Raw genomic sequence first — 17,100 nt, 5'->3', positions numbered from 1 at the left:
GCTCAATCCCAGGACCCTGGGATCACGACCTGAGCCGAAGAAAGAGGCCTTAACCCACTGAGCCACCCATTACCTTTTTTATCTTATTAGACTTTCTCAAAAGAATTAATTTTGCATTACTATTCAAAATTATTATAGAGCCCTTAAATGATAAGGAGGTAGAAGAAATAAAGTAGATATTGGCAGTCCAAGAGACAGTATCTGTTTTCAGCAAATATTATAGGGCTTTTAGTTGAATGATAATGAATGTGTTACCATTTTTTGGTTCTTTTTATTATCTGAAATGTTATAATTAGTATACTGAATGTGCTTAGTACCTAGCACAGATTATACATAAGAAAAATTATGTAGTCTTAGTGAGCTTCTGGATGAGTTGTGTTGTATCTTCAAATTAGAAACATGTAGAGAAGGAGCATAGTATTTAATCTGGGAATTCATAAACATTTTATAGGAAAAGGAGAAATGGAAGTGTGTTGTGGAAGATTTGAATGTAACACCGATAGCCTTAAGGTATAAACATAACTTTATAGGCTGAACTTACTATAATATCATAAACAGTTCTATATTTGTATTACTACTAACATTAGTAGACCTCAATTCTAAGAATTCAATGCCAAATTTTATCTCATGTTCTAAACAAAACTAGCCTTACTCTTCTAATTCTTTGTAAGTACTGATGGCCCTGGGTAGAGTCCTACTACCATGGAGAACTGGGATGTTTTTATATATATATATATACATATATATACATATATATGTATATATATTATATATATAATATGTATATTATATAGTATATATATATAAAATTTGTGATTCTCTCTTATAGATATATATCAATATGTTTATATCTATCTATCTAGAGAGAGAGCCATTGTGTTTAAAACACTGTGTTAGGCAGTATAGCACATTAATGAAGAAGACAGACAAATATCAACAAAGGAGTTTCTCCTCTAATAGAACTTTAATCCATTCATTTGTGAAGTTGGTTCCAGTAACAGAAAATTAGAGGAAGTATCCAAGTTTGAAGAAGAATGCATGTTTTCTATATAGCAACAACCTAAGTATTTTATTAAAAAGACATACCAACAGATTTGAACTTATGACTCAGAAGTAAACATCTAATACTATGAAAATGAACTTTAAAGGGATGAAGTATTATATGTTATAAAGTAACACATTACAGAATAACTATATTAGGCATTTTTCAATTTTAAATATATGTGATTTATAAGGTACAGTCCTAGACGAGTCTATTAGTATTTAATTTTACCCTAATGGCAGATAGCATAAAATGTAGAACACTTGAAAAAAAAAAAAAAGCTATCTTACACATTTGTCCTCAAAGATACTCTATAATTGCCTTAACTTTTAGGATGAAAGAGGGGAAAATATTTTGATGACATATACAAGGCTTCAGGAGGCCACAATAATATAATTTTTTCATACTCATGTACATTGAAAGAAAAACTCTGCTCTGCATTTTGTTCACAATAAACCAATACCATTTAAATTTTACAGAATTAATGCAGAAATTATATATAGTATATCCACATACAACTAATTACAAGACTTTCCATTAGATGCAGTATATTATTTAAAAAACAACCTATGTGTAATTTGGTTTTAGTGATATTGCTAGAAATTTTTTTGTGTCATAATAAATACCGAGTAAGAAATTTCCGTGATAAAATCCACCAAAGAGGGCGCCTGGGTGGCTCAGTGGGTTAAAGCCTCTGCCTTCAGCTCAGGTCGTGATTTCAGGGTCCTGGGATTGAGTCCCGCATCAGGCTCTCTGCTCAGCAGGGAGCCTGGCTTCCTCCTCTCTCTCTGCCTGTCTCTCTGCCTACTTGTGATCTCTGTCTGCCAAATAAATAAATAAAATCTTAAAAAGAAAAAAAAAAATCCACCAAAGAGTCAAACCCCTTTGCAAGCTAGCTATCAGATGTGGGACAACCAGTCTCATAACCAGAGGGCAGTGAAAAATAAAATGTCTTATGAGATGAGTTCAAATGAGTAATAAAAATTAAAACGATTTTGAGCAACACTTACAAGGTCATGCATCAGCTTAGAAAAGATGTATGTTCTAGCTGAGAAATGCAAAGTTCCCTGTTTAATAAGAAACCAATGGGTATGTCCTGTTAATTTCAGAGAAGTTAGGTTTCTCTGGGAAAAAAGTAGTTCCCATACTTAAATCCCTTGGTTATGTGGATTTAGAGGCAGAGGGTCTTTTCCAAACTCTGAGACTGCTATCAATGGTGTCAGTGGGTATATATTGATTGTTTTAGAGCTTTGGGGTGAAGTTTGCCTAAAACAACTAGTTGGTCTCCATATCTCTCTGTGTCTTTGTCTCTATTTGTGTTGTGTCTCTGTCTCTCTGTCTCCCTGTCTCTCTCCAGATCTAGTGTACATACCATTCCCCCTGGTGTACTGAGTCCTTTAACATCTTGCTTGGGATTACAAACTCAAATGCAACAAGCATGAAGCTTGTATCATGAAAGGATGCAGTGAGCCATTTGAGACTTGGGGCAATCTGGAGAGTACATGTCCCCTCTAAAGGGGGTCAGAGTTAGCATATGATTTAAGAACATGGACTCTAATTATTTAGTAATTCATCTATTTGCTTACTACTGAAAGGGGTGCAGAATATCTACCCCCAAACTGATCACTTTTACGTAAGGATTATTTTGAGCAAAAGGCAGCAAAAACCCAGCAGATTTTGGAAAAGCTATTTACCTCCCCTTGGCCGCCTATATTTACATTGGAAAGGGGGCCTGCAGCAGGAGCAGCGTTATTATTTGTACGTCACCGAGGCACCTGCCAGGTCTCAGCTTTGTTGCCGCAGGTCTTCTGAGGCTGTGGGAACTTGCTCAGGTCTTGAGCAGGTGGAGTCAGAAAGAATAAGAAATCTAATTCCCCAGGAGCATCTCTCGATCAGTGGAGTCCAGGCTTTGGTTTCCAAGCTTTGATGGATTAATTTGAAGGGACCATTATGATTACTCCTCTGCAGTTCTTCAGGGGACGCCCAGCAAGAATGAATTTATTTGCCCAGAGTGACCAACAGATTATTAGCATCTACTTTATTAGCTTTTCCTCTCTCCTTATTGGACTCTCTATACAACCTCATTCTGAGTTCTTGTGATCACCTCTAAAATAGAAATAAACTATATGAACCCAAGGTCCTATCTTAGGCTTTGCTTTCAGTGGAATCTTTCCTAAGGCAATAGCTTATAAAAAGGAAATAATCTGAAGGCTGAAAATGCACATTATGCCACCAGCTTAATACTGATATGTATGCCATTTTGCATGTCATTATTCCATGAGGAGTTGTTCTCTGCTTGACTTACTTTCCTACCCATATCTCAAGGCAGAGAAGACTCCCCACTTTTGTAAGCAAGGTTTACATGATCATACAGCATTCTTAGTACCCTTGTCATTTGAATAGGTATAAGTGGCATTAGGGAAGGAAGACATATACAGATATTTGGCTCTAATTCATATCTCCTAAAGAGAAAGCAGGAGATAATACTAAAGACATGTCCCCTACTTGCAAGGCATTAGGTAAAGTCTTACATAAGATTTTACATAATATTCCTCACCATTGACCTTGGAAGAAAGCATACCTTATATCTCAGACTTTAAACAAGGACACACAAGATATAAACTGCCCAGTATCACCCAACTGTATTGTAACAGACCCAAGATAGCAAACATGATGTCTGACATCTCAGCTTATGCTCTTTTAAGTCCATAAGACTACAGACTTTCTGTGAGATTTAATTATCTTAGACTTCTTTGCTTTGATCAAATATCTGTTAATTTAATTAAGCCTATAGGGAGAGATTTAGATTTTATACGATAAGGAAAATTCTAGAATTCTGGAAATTAAATTTTATCTCTGGTGGCAAAAAAAAAAAAAAGAATGAGAAGGAAGATGAAAAGTAGGTGAAGATATTGTAATTTTAAGCATGACCTACTTTAAGAGTTTTGCCTTATAAGGGATTGGAATACTTAGAAGAGAAATGTTTATAACTATGAATCATTCAGAATTTTTTTTTAAATTTTTCCTAAGTTGTATAGAAATTTGCCTCTGAAAATATTTTGAATGTATTTAACCTGATCTAAACTTTTAATCAATTTAAAGTTACCATTTCCTCTTCTAAATAAATTTATAGGAAACATGTCTATACAGATCTGATAAGTGGTGAGGGTACCTCTATGGGATAATGGTCTGCTTTAGGCATTGACTGTTTTTAATATAAGTCTAAATCCAGACATTAACCTATCCATTTTCCATTGGATTTTATCCAGTTTTAGTAGTGTCCAATTACATCCCAATTAAATGCAATTTCTTTCTATTAATTTAATTAGTTCTCATATCTCATATCTCATATCATAACCTCCATTAGTTTTAGTTATTTTCAATAAACTTTTGATTAAATCACTTCATTGCTAATTCCTTTACATAAATTTCAATCAGCTTCCAGTCTATTCAATCTATATGCCTAAAATCAATATGAGATACCCATTATTAAGGCTGCTCTTTGCACTTAATTGAGCTGAGATGGAAAGTATTCTATCTCATTTAAATCAATATGACACAATATAGTGCAGTCTCCATAAAAGTCAATACTTCTGTGATAAGTGATAAGCATCATCCCTGCTGGTTTGTAATTGCTAAATCTGCTAAAAATAATTCTAATTCAGCAAGACTCAGTGTTTCTATGTAATTCTGTCAAATTTCAGAACCTGTTAAAAACACTTTTCTTTGGACTTATCTCTTACTCATGTTTACTGACTTTTCAGACACAAGGGGAGCAGCAATTTTTGGTCAAAGAAAGGGGTTCTGGAACCAGATTTCTTTGTTTTGAATCCTCTCTCTGCCCAATCTTTACAATGTACGTTGGTTGGGCAACTTTCCTGACCCTTTGGTGCCCCAGGTTTCTCCTACAATAATACTAACTACCATCTTGGATTATTCACTGTATTATAACATTAGAAGAGTGTCTGGCCTGTAGGCCAGTTTTAGCTCAGTTTTACTGCTATTTATCACTATCATTTATAGTTATAAATTTATAGTTATATCATTTATAGTTACAAAAACTAACGTATATTAAGCACCAATCATGTGATGGACTATTCTTTTGTGGTTCAGACCATTATATAATTCATTGCACACAGAAACCTTGTAAAATAGGCACTATTTTCCTTGGTTTGCAGATAAACTGAGACTCAGAGAATCAGTTGATAGAGTCCCTAATTTTATTTAGTGACAGAGGTAGATTTGAATGATTTGAATGAGGCCCATTTAATTCAAATGTAGTACGATATTAAAGTGTTGTGCTGACTTCCATCATTAGAATTTTCCTGTCAGATTTTTACGGTAAAGCCTTATTGTTCTTATAACTTGTTCTCAGATCTCCTCCGTCCAGCAAAAACAAAAACAAAAACAAAAACAAAAACAAAAAAAAAACCATACTGATGGAGATAGAGATGACAGAGATAGAAGTAGATCTGGGGCATTATTTTCACTACCATGAGGAAGTAATGGTTTTGTAAGAAGGGTAAGAGAGCCCCATAGAATTCTCTCCATCATTACAATGAGAGGGACAATATAGTTTGCTATTGCTTCACCTTCAACAATGTCATTAGGAAGATCCAAATTGAATAAAGGAGGAATAACTGCCTTTGAATTGGACAAAGAATATACAATTTTACAAAAATACACAGGGATCTGCCAGGCTTTCTGAGCCATCGTGGTTGTACAGAACACACTAACTGATCACCTACAGCAGTGTCTGCCTTTGACAGTGATCAAAATACATTTGTAAACTAGAGACAATTGTTGAGGCCAAGTGGGGGGAGGATTGAATGGAATATTCTACCAAGTTTTTCTGGAACAAAAATATCAGAGAATTACTAAGAGTTCAAATCCATTAAAGCAGGGGTGCTCAGACAAAAAAGACAAAGTACAAAAAGATAAATCTATGTCCACGTGTAGAATTGCCAGTAGACTATGGAGGCAGGTACTGGATACCTGGAGGAAATGAGTATGAAATGGGGCACATTAGGAATCAAGTGAGGAAAATCCTAGGATTGGCCTTTAGTACTTCTGTTGTCCTGTGATTTTCTGTCATCTATTTTTAGGCAAGAACATGGTGGGAAGGTATGTCCTGGCACCATAAAATTAGAATTGATGTGACCATGGGGAAATCAAGACAGCTCCTTTGTTTGGACCAACTTTAATTGATAGCAGATGAAGTGTGTCACTTATAGTAAACACTTAATGAAGATTTATTGGTTACTCGAGTGAAGATACTTGGATAGACAATAGGTTTCTGGCACTGTTAGTAGACTCCGTTAAAGGATGGAAGATTCAGTCCTTATCTTCCCTTTTAGGTTGTTTACCTACAGTATGTATGGGTAAATAGGTATGTTTTTGACAAAATCACTGGAAATACGAATAAAATTCTTACATTATGTATGAAATACAGAGATTTAAAAAAAATATATTGGGTTGGGGCACCTAGGTTTCTCAGATAGTTAAGTGTCTGCCTTCAGCTCAGGTCATGATCTCTAGGTCTTGGGATTGAGTTCCCCCCACCAAGTCTAGCTCTTAGCTCAGCGAGGAGTCTGCTTCTTCCTGTCCCCCTACCTGTGTGTGCATTCTCTCTCTCTCTCTCTCTCTCTTTCAAATTAATAAAATCTTTTTAAAAATTATTAGAATAAAAAGTTGAAATTAAAAAAAATTAAATTCTAAAAAATCCTGTTGGGGGTTTATAGTGGTGGTGTTCATTGATAGACCTTTGTTATTGAAGGTTTAGAACAGTTTGAGGAAAGCCATGTTTCCTTGAAAAAAGAGGTAATTATAATTTCTTATTATAATGTTAGTTTTGAAATGTTTAAAATAATATAAAAGTGCCTAGGAGTGCCTCAGTGGCTCAATTGATTAAGCTTCAGCCTTTGGCATAGGTCGTGATCCCACAGTTCAGAATCAAGCCCTGCATAGGGCTCCTTGCTCAGCAGGGATCCTGCTTCTCCTTCTGCCTCTGCCCCTCCCCACCACTTGTGGGGCCTTGTTCTCTTTCTCTCTCTCTCAAATAAATTAATAAAATATTTTTTAAAAAATATATAAATGTCTAGTCAAGTAGGAAGAAAAGGTAAGATAAACAAATGTAAAATAATAAGAACAACACAAAGCCAAAGGCTGATGTAAAATTTCTTTAATATGCTACCAATATATTCATTTGGGGGGGGGGGTTCTAGGACATTTTTGCACATGAAGCTTTATTCCCTTTTTAACAAACTCTATAATACTTTTCCCTCCAAAATTATCCTTCACTTGCCAAGAAACATGAAATGTCTTGAGCAAAATTAAAATAGTAAATAAGAGATGGGCAAATCTCAAGATTATCCTTGGCTGACATTACATCAGATAGAGTCAAAATCATGTTTAATAGGCAAGGAGTACTTTGTGAAAGTCACAACTGCAGCCCAAATCAGAATGTTCACATTATTTTTACCCTTATTCATAATTTGGGTTGTAATTCAAAGTAGTTGTTTTTTCAGAAGAAAAGTGCAAATGAGCTGAAATTTTCCCTAATCTCATCCCACCTATAACCACATGAACTGTGACTTTTCTCTTTAATGTTCCATGATACTGACTGTTGTAATATAGAAATACTGTCAGAATGCAAGGACCTCAAGATTGGATCAAACCCATGGGTGGGAGAGGCCACCTTTGGGTTTCTTCTAAAATGAGTCAAGCTTGTGTTCCTAAAGTGAAATTGATCTGAATTAATCTTAAGACCACGCTGAAAATTCGAAAATAAGCCATAAAGTGGACCTAAGGAGAGAAGGAGTGGGTTGAGAGTAGAGGTTCAAGAGGGAAGCTGGGAATGGAGTCTGTACTGAAAGGCTCACTAACATTGTGCTCCGTCGATGCCCGGTGGCTTCTGGAAGCTCCCCTGTACTATACAGACGGCAGCCGCTTAAAGAACAAAGAACAATCCGAAGAGTTAAAAGGAAGAAGAAGGAAAGTAGGACTAGGAGACAGGTATGAGAAGAAGAAATTTAAGATAGTCGTGGAAGAATTCGCTATCATGAATTCATTTCTTATCCCTCTACTGCATGTGTTGGTTGAAATACCTTGAGTGAGATTAATCCTTCCACCTCTGTTGAGATCTACTAATCCTGTACTGCTCTGGTATTTTGAAACTAGGTTTCTTTGCAAAAAGATTTTGGCTTAAAAAAAAAAAAAAGATTTTGGCTCGGTGGCCAAATGCATATCATTTTACATTAGGAGCACTGTAAATAATTCAAATGTCTCTAGTGTACCTGTCAGAAGAATGAAGAAGATTTGAAATTTACATGTACATAAAAGAGCAAGGGTGGTAGATTGGAAGACAAGGTCCCTGACCCTTTGATTCTATCTTGGCATCTTATAGCTGTGTAGGGCCAGTATTTCCCATTATAAGATAAAAATGAATCTGTATTGATTTCTAATCTCTCTTGAGCCTCTTTTGGAAAAATGATATTTATTCACAGTGGAGGTACCAATCACTACAAAGCTCCAATGATTTGTTTCAGATGAAAAATGAGCCTGATGTCAAATTATACTAAGCTCTGGGGCAATGTGTTTGTTTTATTTTCTCTTTTTCAGCCAGGGTGAATATCGTTATTTAAAACTCTATTACTTCCCACAAAACCTATGGCATCTTATTATATAAAGTAGTTACATGCAGTACAAACATAATCTATATTTCTACTGTCACTGGATTGAAAGAACAGGAGCGTTGTTATTTATATAGCCTGCCCCCCCCATACTATGCTGTGCACATAGTAAGATAATAATCAATCTTTGTTTAATCAATGCTTGAAAAAATCTTGTTCAAATATTAGGAAAACAGGTGTTCTTGCACAACTTCTCTTGGCTTAATTGAGTCCAATTGCTTATATCTTTTATTGTGAGCCAATTCAAATCCCTTTTGGAAGAATGTAATTATAAATCATGAATTAAGGGAAATTAGAGTGATTTACGAATCCATGTTCCCATAGAAGACCAAATGTTCTATATTTTCAATCATCTCGTCAATCCTAAGACCTAAGAATCTAGTACTTCTCTTTGTATCCAGTGTTCACTTCAATGGTGCAGGCTGAAAATGACGTTGGGTCATTGTCACTAACATCAACTGTCTAATCTGACCATAAGTTTCCTTTGGCTCCCATTAAACTTTTGAACTCCTGGTGAAAAATCTGGAAAATTATGAGTATAATCAGGGCATATGCTTCCAATTTTGATATGAAGAATTAGATATGACTGCAATTTATATTAGATTATGCTCAAACATTTTACTAGTTAATTCATCAAAACACAGATCTGTTTTCCAAATACTGACTAATTTTGGAGTTCGTATTAAATTTGCAGAGACATTTAATCCATATGCTTCATACTGTAACTCATCATTTTGTAGGCGAGAATAGGTCTAAGTTCAGGACTATTTTTTGACTAAGACACTTTGAGTGTTTTTAATTAACATTTAGAACTTCTTTTCTTTAAGGCAGGAAGTTATGTTTGACAAAGTTAAGGCCAAACACCAAAAGGTTAGTGTTTTGTCTAGAACTCAGCATACATGAATCTTAAATGAATTTTAAACCTGGCTAAAATAAGCTGTCTCACTCTTTGAGGAAGTGATAGAGAATAAGGAGGTTTGCCATTAAGGAACTTACAAGTGGTGTATTTAATACCAGCTAGAGGTCAAGGAAAGGTGGATGAAAAGGAATCAATTTGTTAAGGAAAATAAATCCTTCTTTATAATAATTAGGCCATGCATGCATGAGCAGTTTCTTGTATGTTTTTGAGAGTTACATAATTTTGGCCTGTCATTTTTCTCACTTACTTAAGAGTTAAATTTAAAATCAATCTCTGAAACTGCCTACCTCTGACAAGTCAGGTATTATCTAGTCAGAGGAGCACCTGTGTCTGTGAGAGAGGAGAGGGAGGGGGATGGAGAAGAGGGAGAGAGAAAAGGAAGGAGAAGGGGTGGGAAGATGCTACTTCTGAGCTCACGCTGGTGCTGGGTATCCTGGATTGCTGCTTGTTCTGGCTTATACTCTGGCAAAATGAAGGTAGTTTAGCAGGGTCTAGAAAATGAATCAGAATTGTCCATTATAAGGAGTAAAGAACAGATGGGGAAGAGGTTTGAAGGGAGGCATTGGATGTTAGGGGGGAAAAAATGGTTGGAGATCAGAGGACAATCAGAGCTCTGACAGCCAGAAGTAAATTGACGCCTGTGTAGTAGTCAGACTCCAAAAGTTCTTCATTTCCTCTTTCTTGTTTTCTCATGCTTTTGTGTAGTCTCTTCACACACTGAATCAGAGCTGGCCTGCTGACCAATGAAGTATGACAGTAGTGGTTGTGTGTAATTTCCCAAGCTAGGACATGAAAGTCATTGCTGCTTCTGCCCCCCCCCCATCTCTTGAATTACTCCCTCTGCAAATTCAGTCACTGTGCCACAAGGATGTTCAAGAAGCTCCACATGGAGGGAAGCAAAAGTTCAGGCTAGAAGCCAGCATAACCTTGCCAGTCCTGTGAGTGAGCCACCTTAGAATTACACTCTCCTGGCCCAGTGTAGCTTTCCTGTGACCTCAGTCTCAGCTGTCATCTGATGGTAACCTCAGGAGAGATCCCAAACAAAACCATCCAGCCAAACTCCCGGATTCCTGACCCACAGAAACCATGATAAATTATCAGTTGTTATTGTGGTTTTAAGTCATTGCATTTTGAGTGGTTGGGTGTATAGCAATAGATTAAACAGCACAAAAAGTTGACCTGGGGAAAAAAATATACCTGTTTATTCTATCATCCAAGGTATATTGAGGACCAGGTACTTTGAGACTATAATGGTGAAAAGATTGTTGTAATCCAGACTTAATGAACTTATGTTCTCATGGAGGTGGATCCTTCTTCAGTTTTAAACCGTCTTGAATGTTAACAAATTACTAGTGCAGTAATAAAAATGAAGAGATTTGTATGAGGCTAAAGTGAAAATGGGGTGGAAGAGTTTGTGGAAAAAATGCTCATGGCAGACTTTCTGAAGAGATGACATTTAAATCAGAATAAGAAGGCAGAGAAGGAGTTAATACATTCCTGGAAAGAGACACAGACCTATGTGTTGAAAGGTCCTAGGCTGAGAAAGACCTTAGTATATTTGAAGGCAGGAAAGAAAGTTGGATATGAGATATGAGTGAGATATGAAGTGCGTGATGAAGACTGTGAACAAGGAAGGTAGAATGAGGGGCAGTGACTAGATTTTGTAGGATTTTACAGACAGTAGTAAGAAGTTAGGATATTCAGTGGTAATCCACTGAAGGGTTTTGAACATAGGAAGGTAACTTTCTCAACAAATGCAATTAGTGGTAGGCACAAAAGCAGGAATTTGTTACAGTGACAGTTTGTTACAATGGCAGTTTCTTTAGGGATTGAGTACCTGATGACCAGTCAGGGTCCCATGCCTTCAGTGACATTTCTTGATGAATTAGTATTTCTACTTATTTTGAATGTGTTCATTCAGTGGAGAACCGTGAGATGAATAGGTTGTGCAAACACTTGGGGAAGGATTCCTGGTACATAAATGTGTTATTGTGTGTTTTAGAGAATGTGATTGAAGCAGTAATAGTGTCTTTGGGTTTGGTTTGTATTTGGAATGCTGTAATACTACAACCACATACTAGTAAAGAACGGAGTCATTTCTCTGGGGTCTTACATATCTAAGAGGTGAAGAATCTTCTAAGACAAAGATCTGCTGAATTATAGTCTACAAAATGCCTCACTATAATCAGGAAAACTATTTTATTTACCCACATCCTCAGCCCAGTGTTCCAAAGAAATAATCATATATAGTAAGTATAATCATGTTTTTCTAGTTTAAGGAACCCTAATCATGCTGAATCATGGCATAGACACGATTTGACAAAATGAAATAATGCAGGTAACATTCAAAAAAAGAACACATTAATTTTGGATTTGCAATTTGCTACAATTACTATTACTAGCCCTATTACTTTAATAGTGGATATTCAATTTGGATTTTGCAATTTTTTTTTCCAAAAGGGTTGAATGTCAACTCAAATTCTGTAATTTGCATTTAAAAAAATACATTTCTCATCAGTGTAAAGTACTGTTTGTCACCTGGCAGGTAATAATTTCCTATCCCAACTCTTAGTTCTGGTGAATATTTCCCCTTCAAAGAATATATTAAATCAAAAGAACACAACATTTTATGCTAATGCAATCTTTGTAAAGGCTGAGATAAAATTTCAAGTACTGATAATTATGAAAACCCTATAAGAGGATTCTAGAAATATTGGTTTCCTTTATTCCTGGGGATACTGTTCTGTCAAAAATAAATGATTCTGTATATTCATTTTCAAAAGACTAGTTCCAAGGAATATATTTCCAGAAAGCACCTTTCTCACACAGGCCATTTAATTCACTCACTGAAGAACCACATTTCATAATTATGTGTTTGCAAGAGACAGTAACATATACATATTACTTGTCTTTGGAATGATCATTTTAATTTTAAAGTATGTAATGGCTCAAAATAGTAATTTTTTGAATAACCAAGTATAGTCAAAATTTCAATAATTACACATTTATTTAGCATGACTTTGTTTAAGGATTTTGCCAAGAGTCAGGGATTCAAGAAAGAAAAGACTCCTTTATTCAACCAGCCGTTAGTACACTAGAGGAGTCAAAGAATTTTGTAGTATCTTGTGTTTTCTATGGAACAAATAATAGAAGACAACCACTATAATAATCTCAGAAAGAAGCAAAAGTGAAGGAAGGCTTCCTGGAGGAGGTGATAATAGAGCTGGGTTTGAAGGCTGAGTGAGAGAAGTAGAATGGGCAAAAGGGGAAAATAATAAAAAATAATAAAGGAGTAAGACTAAAAGGCAAAGAATACATTGCTATGTTATGATGTGATCTGTTCATAATGGAAAACAAAACCATGGGGATATTTTTACTCGATCTTAAATTTATTTTAGAAAAACTTAAACATACCTAGCTTATGGATTTAAAAAAAAAATCATCCTCAGTTGTGTTTGCCACACTGATATTGTCTTAACTCTCTATTTTTGAAAGAGAAACTCAATACCCTAATACTCATGAAGGTGGCTGGCACGCCAACCTTAGAGAGCAAAATCCTTAATTACGGCTCAGATCAGCCACAGCGAAGCAGCAATCTTTCCCATATTGATCTGGATAAACTGCTTAGGGGAGTGAAAATGCCATTGTCTCTGTTTATTTTCCTTACACAGCCAGAAGTTGAATTTCCACCATTTGGGTTTCAGCAAAGTAAACCCAGAGTGATGCTGCACTCTGCAGATTGACCGCCCAGTCTCCTTTGCTGCTCTATGTCTGGAGATGCCACAGCTGCCCATTAGGGTGGCTCTCACATTCAGCATACTCTCCTCATGGCCAACATCTCTGGGGACGTAGCTTTCAGAATACTGTCGTGAAGGTGCCCTTGAGGACAATGTGAGCAACAACACCCTGACTAGGACACTTGAAAAGATAAACCATGTTGTTCTTTTGAGCAAGAAGTCATTTATCCAAGCAAAAGATAGGAAACCATATCCCCACCAAGAAAAGCTTTCTCCGGTCTGCTTTTTGTGTAGCCAATATTACACCATATCAAATGCTTTTTAAGTTTGTGAAGAAACCAGCAAAACCATCTGTTGCTATACAGTTAAGTAATCATTAAAGTGCTTTTAACCAAATTGCAGGGAGTTTATAATTGGATTGAAGACTCCTTCCTGTATAACCGTAGTGTGGCATTACCTTGCCGGGGACATATTCTTGTTATAACGCTGGCAAAAGTTAAGGCAGTTATTAGTTGCGTATATGGCATAGTTGTCTACAGGTAGAGTCTTAGGGTAGATTCCCAGCTGCAGAACCGGAAATAAGATCCATATGCAATTGAGTCATGGCTTGGTTCTCTCCTATTTCCTTTCCTCCTTCCCTCAGTCTACTGACAATCTCACAGAAGGTGGCTTCAGCTTGAGTCCACAGGGAAGGTCTCTGAGAGTAATTTGTGCTTCAGTATGTCTTAAACAAAACGAAGGTTCTGAAATCTTCGTATTCCAATACCCTTCCTCAGAGGATCCCAAGGAAATTTGTATTCCAAAACACTCCAAGTACCAGCTCCACAAGCCTGAGAGAAGTACCAGGAAGAGGACCATATGCTGACTTTTGTAAGAAAAAAGTGTCATGAAGCTGGGAAGAGCTTAGTAAGTAAATGGAAGTATTTAAGGGGGCCTGGATAAAGAAAAGTAATTATTTACAGTTAGTCAATGATTTAACTGACTATGGATACATAAAAGTTCAATGAGAAGTGATGGGACTTTGAAAGAGACAATTTACAATCCGGGCTTTCCTAAAAAGTTATGACTTGTAGCCCAACCAAGGATGAACATCTAGATAGGCATCACCATTGCAGAGCATTCTGTTAACCAAAATGGCCAAAAAGATTGGAGAGGTGGTTATTTTCCTTACAGATTCTTGGAAATGGTGGACTCTAACGGAAAGATCATCGGGATAATTGTCAGAATGGAATTCTGCTATCAATTTTATTCCATGCTGGTGAATCAGAATGTAAGGACAGAAAGTGTTTCTGCCTTATGTGCTGTACTGACGGCTGTGGTATAGTCACCAGTCGGACTCCCCTTTTCAAGGCTTTGGCTCCTATTTCTACAGCTGCTAATAGTGGAAGATGTCAATGCTTTATGGCCGAGTCCTTCTTCAGGAAACTGCCATTGGCCAAAGTTCACAGCTTCACTTTATGCTAGGGTCCCCTCTCTGGGAACAGTCTGTATCTGGTAGGAATTCAACTATGAAGATCGTATCCCTTGCCTTAATTTTGAAATATTCAAAGGATTAAGCCATTACCAGAGTTAGTTGTAGGATTGGTGGAGGCTTCCTTTGCAACTGCACCACAGTTCGACTTCTCCTTCTGCTTTTATTCACTCATAGTTGTTCGCTATAGCTGTCTCCAAGAAATGTCCTAAAGGTACAGTCTGTTTTCTAAAGAATATGATATAAAAATGTAGGTGATACATTGGTCCTATGCCCCAGAATTTGAATGGGATATTATTCTTTCCTGTGGTTACATCTATATCATATAAAACTTACTGTTTTGTGTATTTAATACTGTTGCATTTTTTAAAATTGAAGTGTGGTTTGCATACAGTATTCTAAGTCTCAGGTGTACTACATATTGATTTGACAATTCTATATAAAACTTAATGATCACCACAGTAAGTGTAGTAACCATCTCTCACCATACAATGCTATTACAATATTATTGAGTATATTCCCTATGCTGTATTTTCATCTCTGTGACTTACTTATTTCATAACTAGAAGTTTGTACCTCTTAATCTCCTTTGTCTGTTTTGTCCATATCCCACCAATCTCCCCTCTGGCAGCCCCCAGTTCTCTCTCTCTATTTAAGTATGTGTGTTTGTTGGTTCACTTGTTTTGTTTATTAGGTTACACATACTAGTGAAATCACGTGGTATTTATCTTTATCTGACTTATTTCACTTAACATAGTAACTTCTAGTTCCATCAATGTCCTTGCAAATGATAAGATCTCATTTAAAAAAAAAAAAAAAAGAATGATGAATCACAGACATGTACCCCTGAAACAAGTAACTGTATGTTAATGGAAATTTAAAGAATTAAAAAAAAAAAAAAAAAAAAAAAAAGATCTCATTTTTTTTTTTTTATGGCTGAGTAATGTTCCACAATTATCCATTCTTCTACTGATGGACACTTGGGTTGCTTCCATATCTTGGGTATTGTAAATAGTGCTTCAGTTAACGAAAGGGTGGATATATCATTTTGGATTATTGTTTTTGTTTTTTTTAGGTAAATACAGTATTTCTATTTTTAATTTTTTGAGGAATCTCCATACTGTTTTTCACGGTGGTTGTACTAATTTCCAACAGCAGTGTACAAAAATTCTCTGTTCTCCACACCCTTGCCAACATTTGTCATTTCTTGTCTTTTTGACATTAGCCATTATGGCTTGTATGAGGTAATATCTCATTGTGGTTTTGATTTGTGTTTCCCTTATGATTAGTGATGTTGAACATATTTTCATATCTCTGTTGGCCATTTGTATGTCTTCTTTTTGAAGAATGTCTTCTGCCCCATTTTTTTCCTTTTCTAAAATTTTTTTTCTATTTTTATTAACATATAATATATTATTAGTCCCAGGGGTACAGGTCTGTGAACCATCAGGCTTACACACTTCACAGCACTTATCATAGCACATACCCTCCCCAATGTCCATAACCCAACCACCCTCTCCCTACCCCCCTACCCCCAGCAACCCTCAGTTTGTTTTGTAAAATTAAGAGTCTCTTATGGTTTGTCTCCCTCCCGATCCCATCTTGTTTCATTTTTTCCTTCCCTACCCCCCAAACCACCCACGTTGCCTCTCAAATTCCTCATATGAGGGAGATCTTATAATTGTCTTTCTCTGATTGACTTATTTCGCTCAGCATAATACCCTCTAGATCCATCCACGTCATTGCAAATGGCAAGATTTCATTTCTTTTGATGGTGGCATAGTATTCCATTACATATATATATATATATATATATATATATATATATATATATATGCCACATCTTCATCCATTCATCTATGGATGGACATCTGGGTTTTTTCCATGGTTTGGCTATTGTGGACATTGCTGTTAAAAACATTTGGGTGCACGTGCCCCTTCAGATAACTACATTTGTATCTTTAGGATAAATACCCAATAGTGCAATTGCTGGGTCATAGGGTAGCTCTGTTTTCAACTTTTCGAGGAAACTCCATGCTGTTTTCCAGAGTGGTCGCACCAGCTTGCATTCCCAACAACAGCGTAGGAGGGTTCCCCTTTCTCTGCATCCTCGCCAGCATCTGTCATTTCCTGACTTGTTAATTTTAGCCATTCTGACTGGTGTGAGTGGTATCTCATTGTGGTTTTGATTTGTATTTCCCTGATGCTGAGTGATGTGGAGCACTTTTTCATGTGTCCAT

The sequence above is a fragment of the Martes martes genome (assembly GCF_963455335.1).
Source record: "Martes martes genome assembly, chromosome: 17".
Classification (NCBI taxonomy): domain Eukaryota; kingdom Metazoa; phylum Chordata; class Mammalia; order Carnivora; family Mustelidae; genus Martes; species Martes martes.
This window is presented reverse-complemented; position numbering follows the sequence as displayed.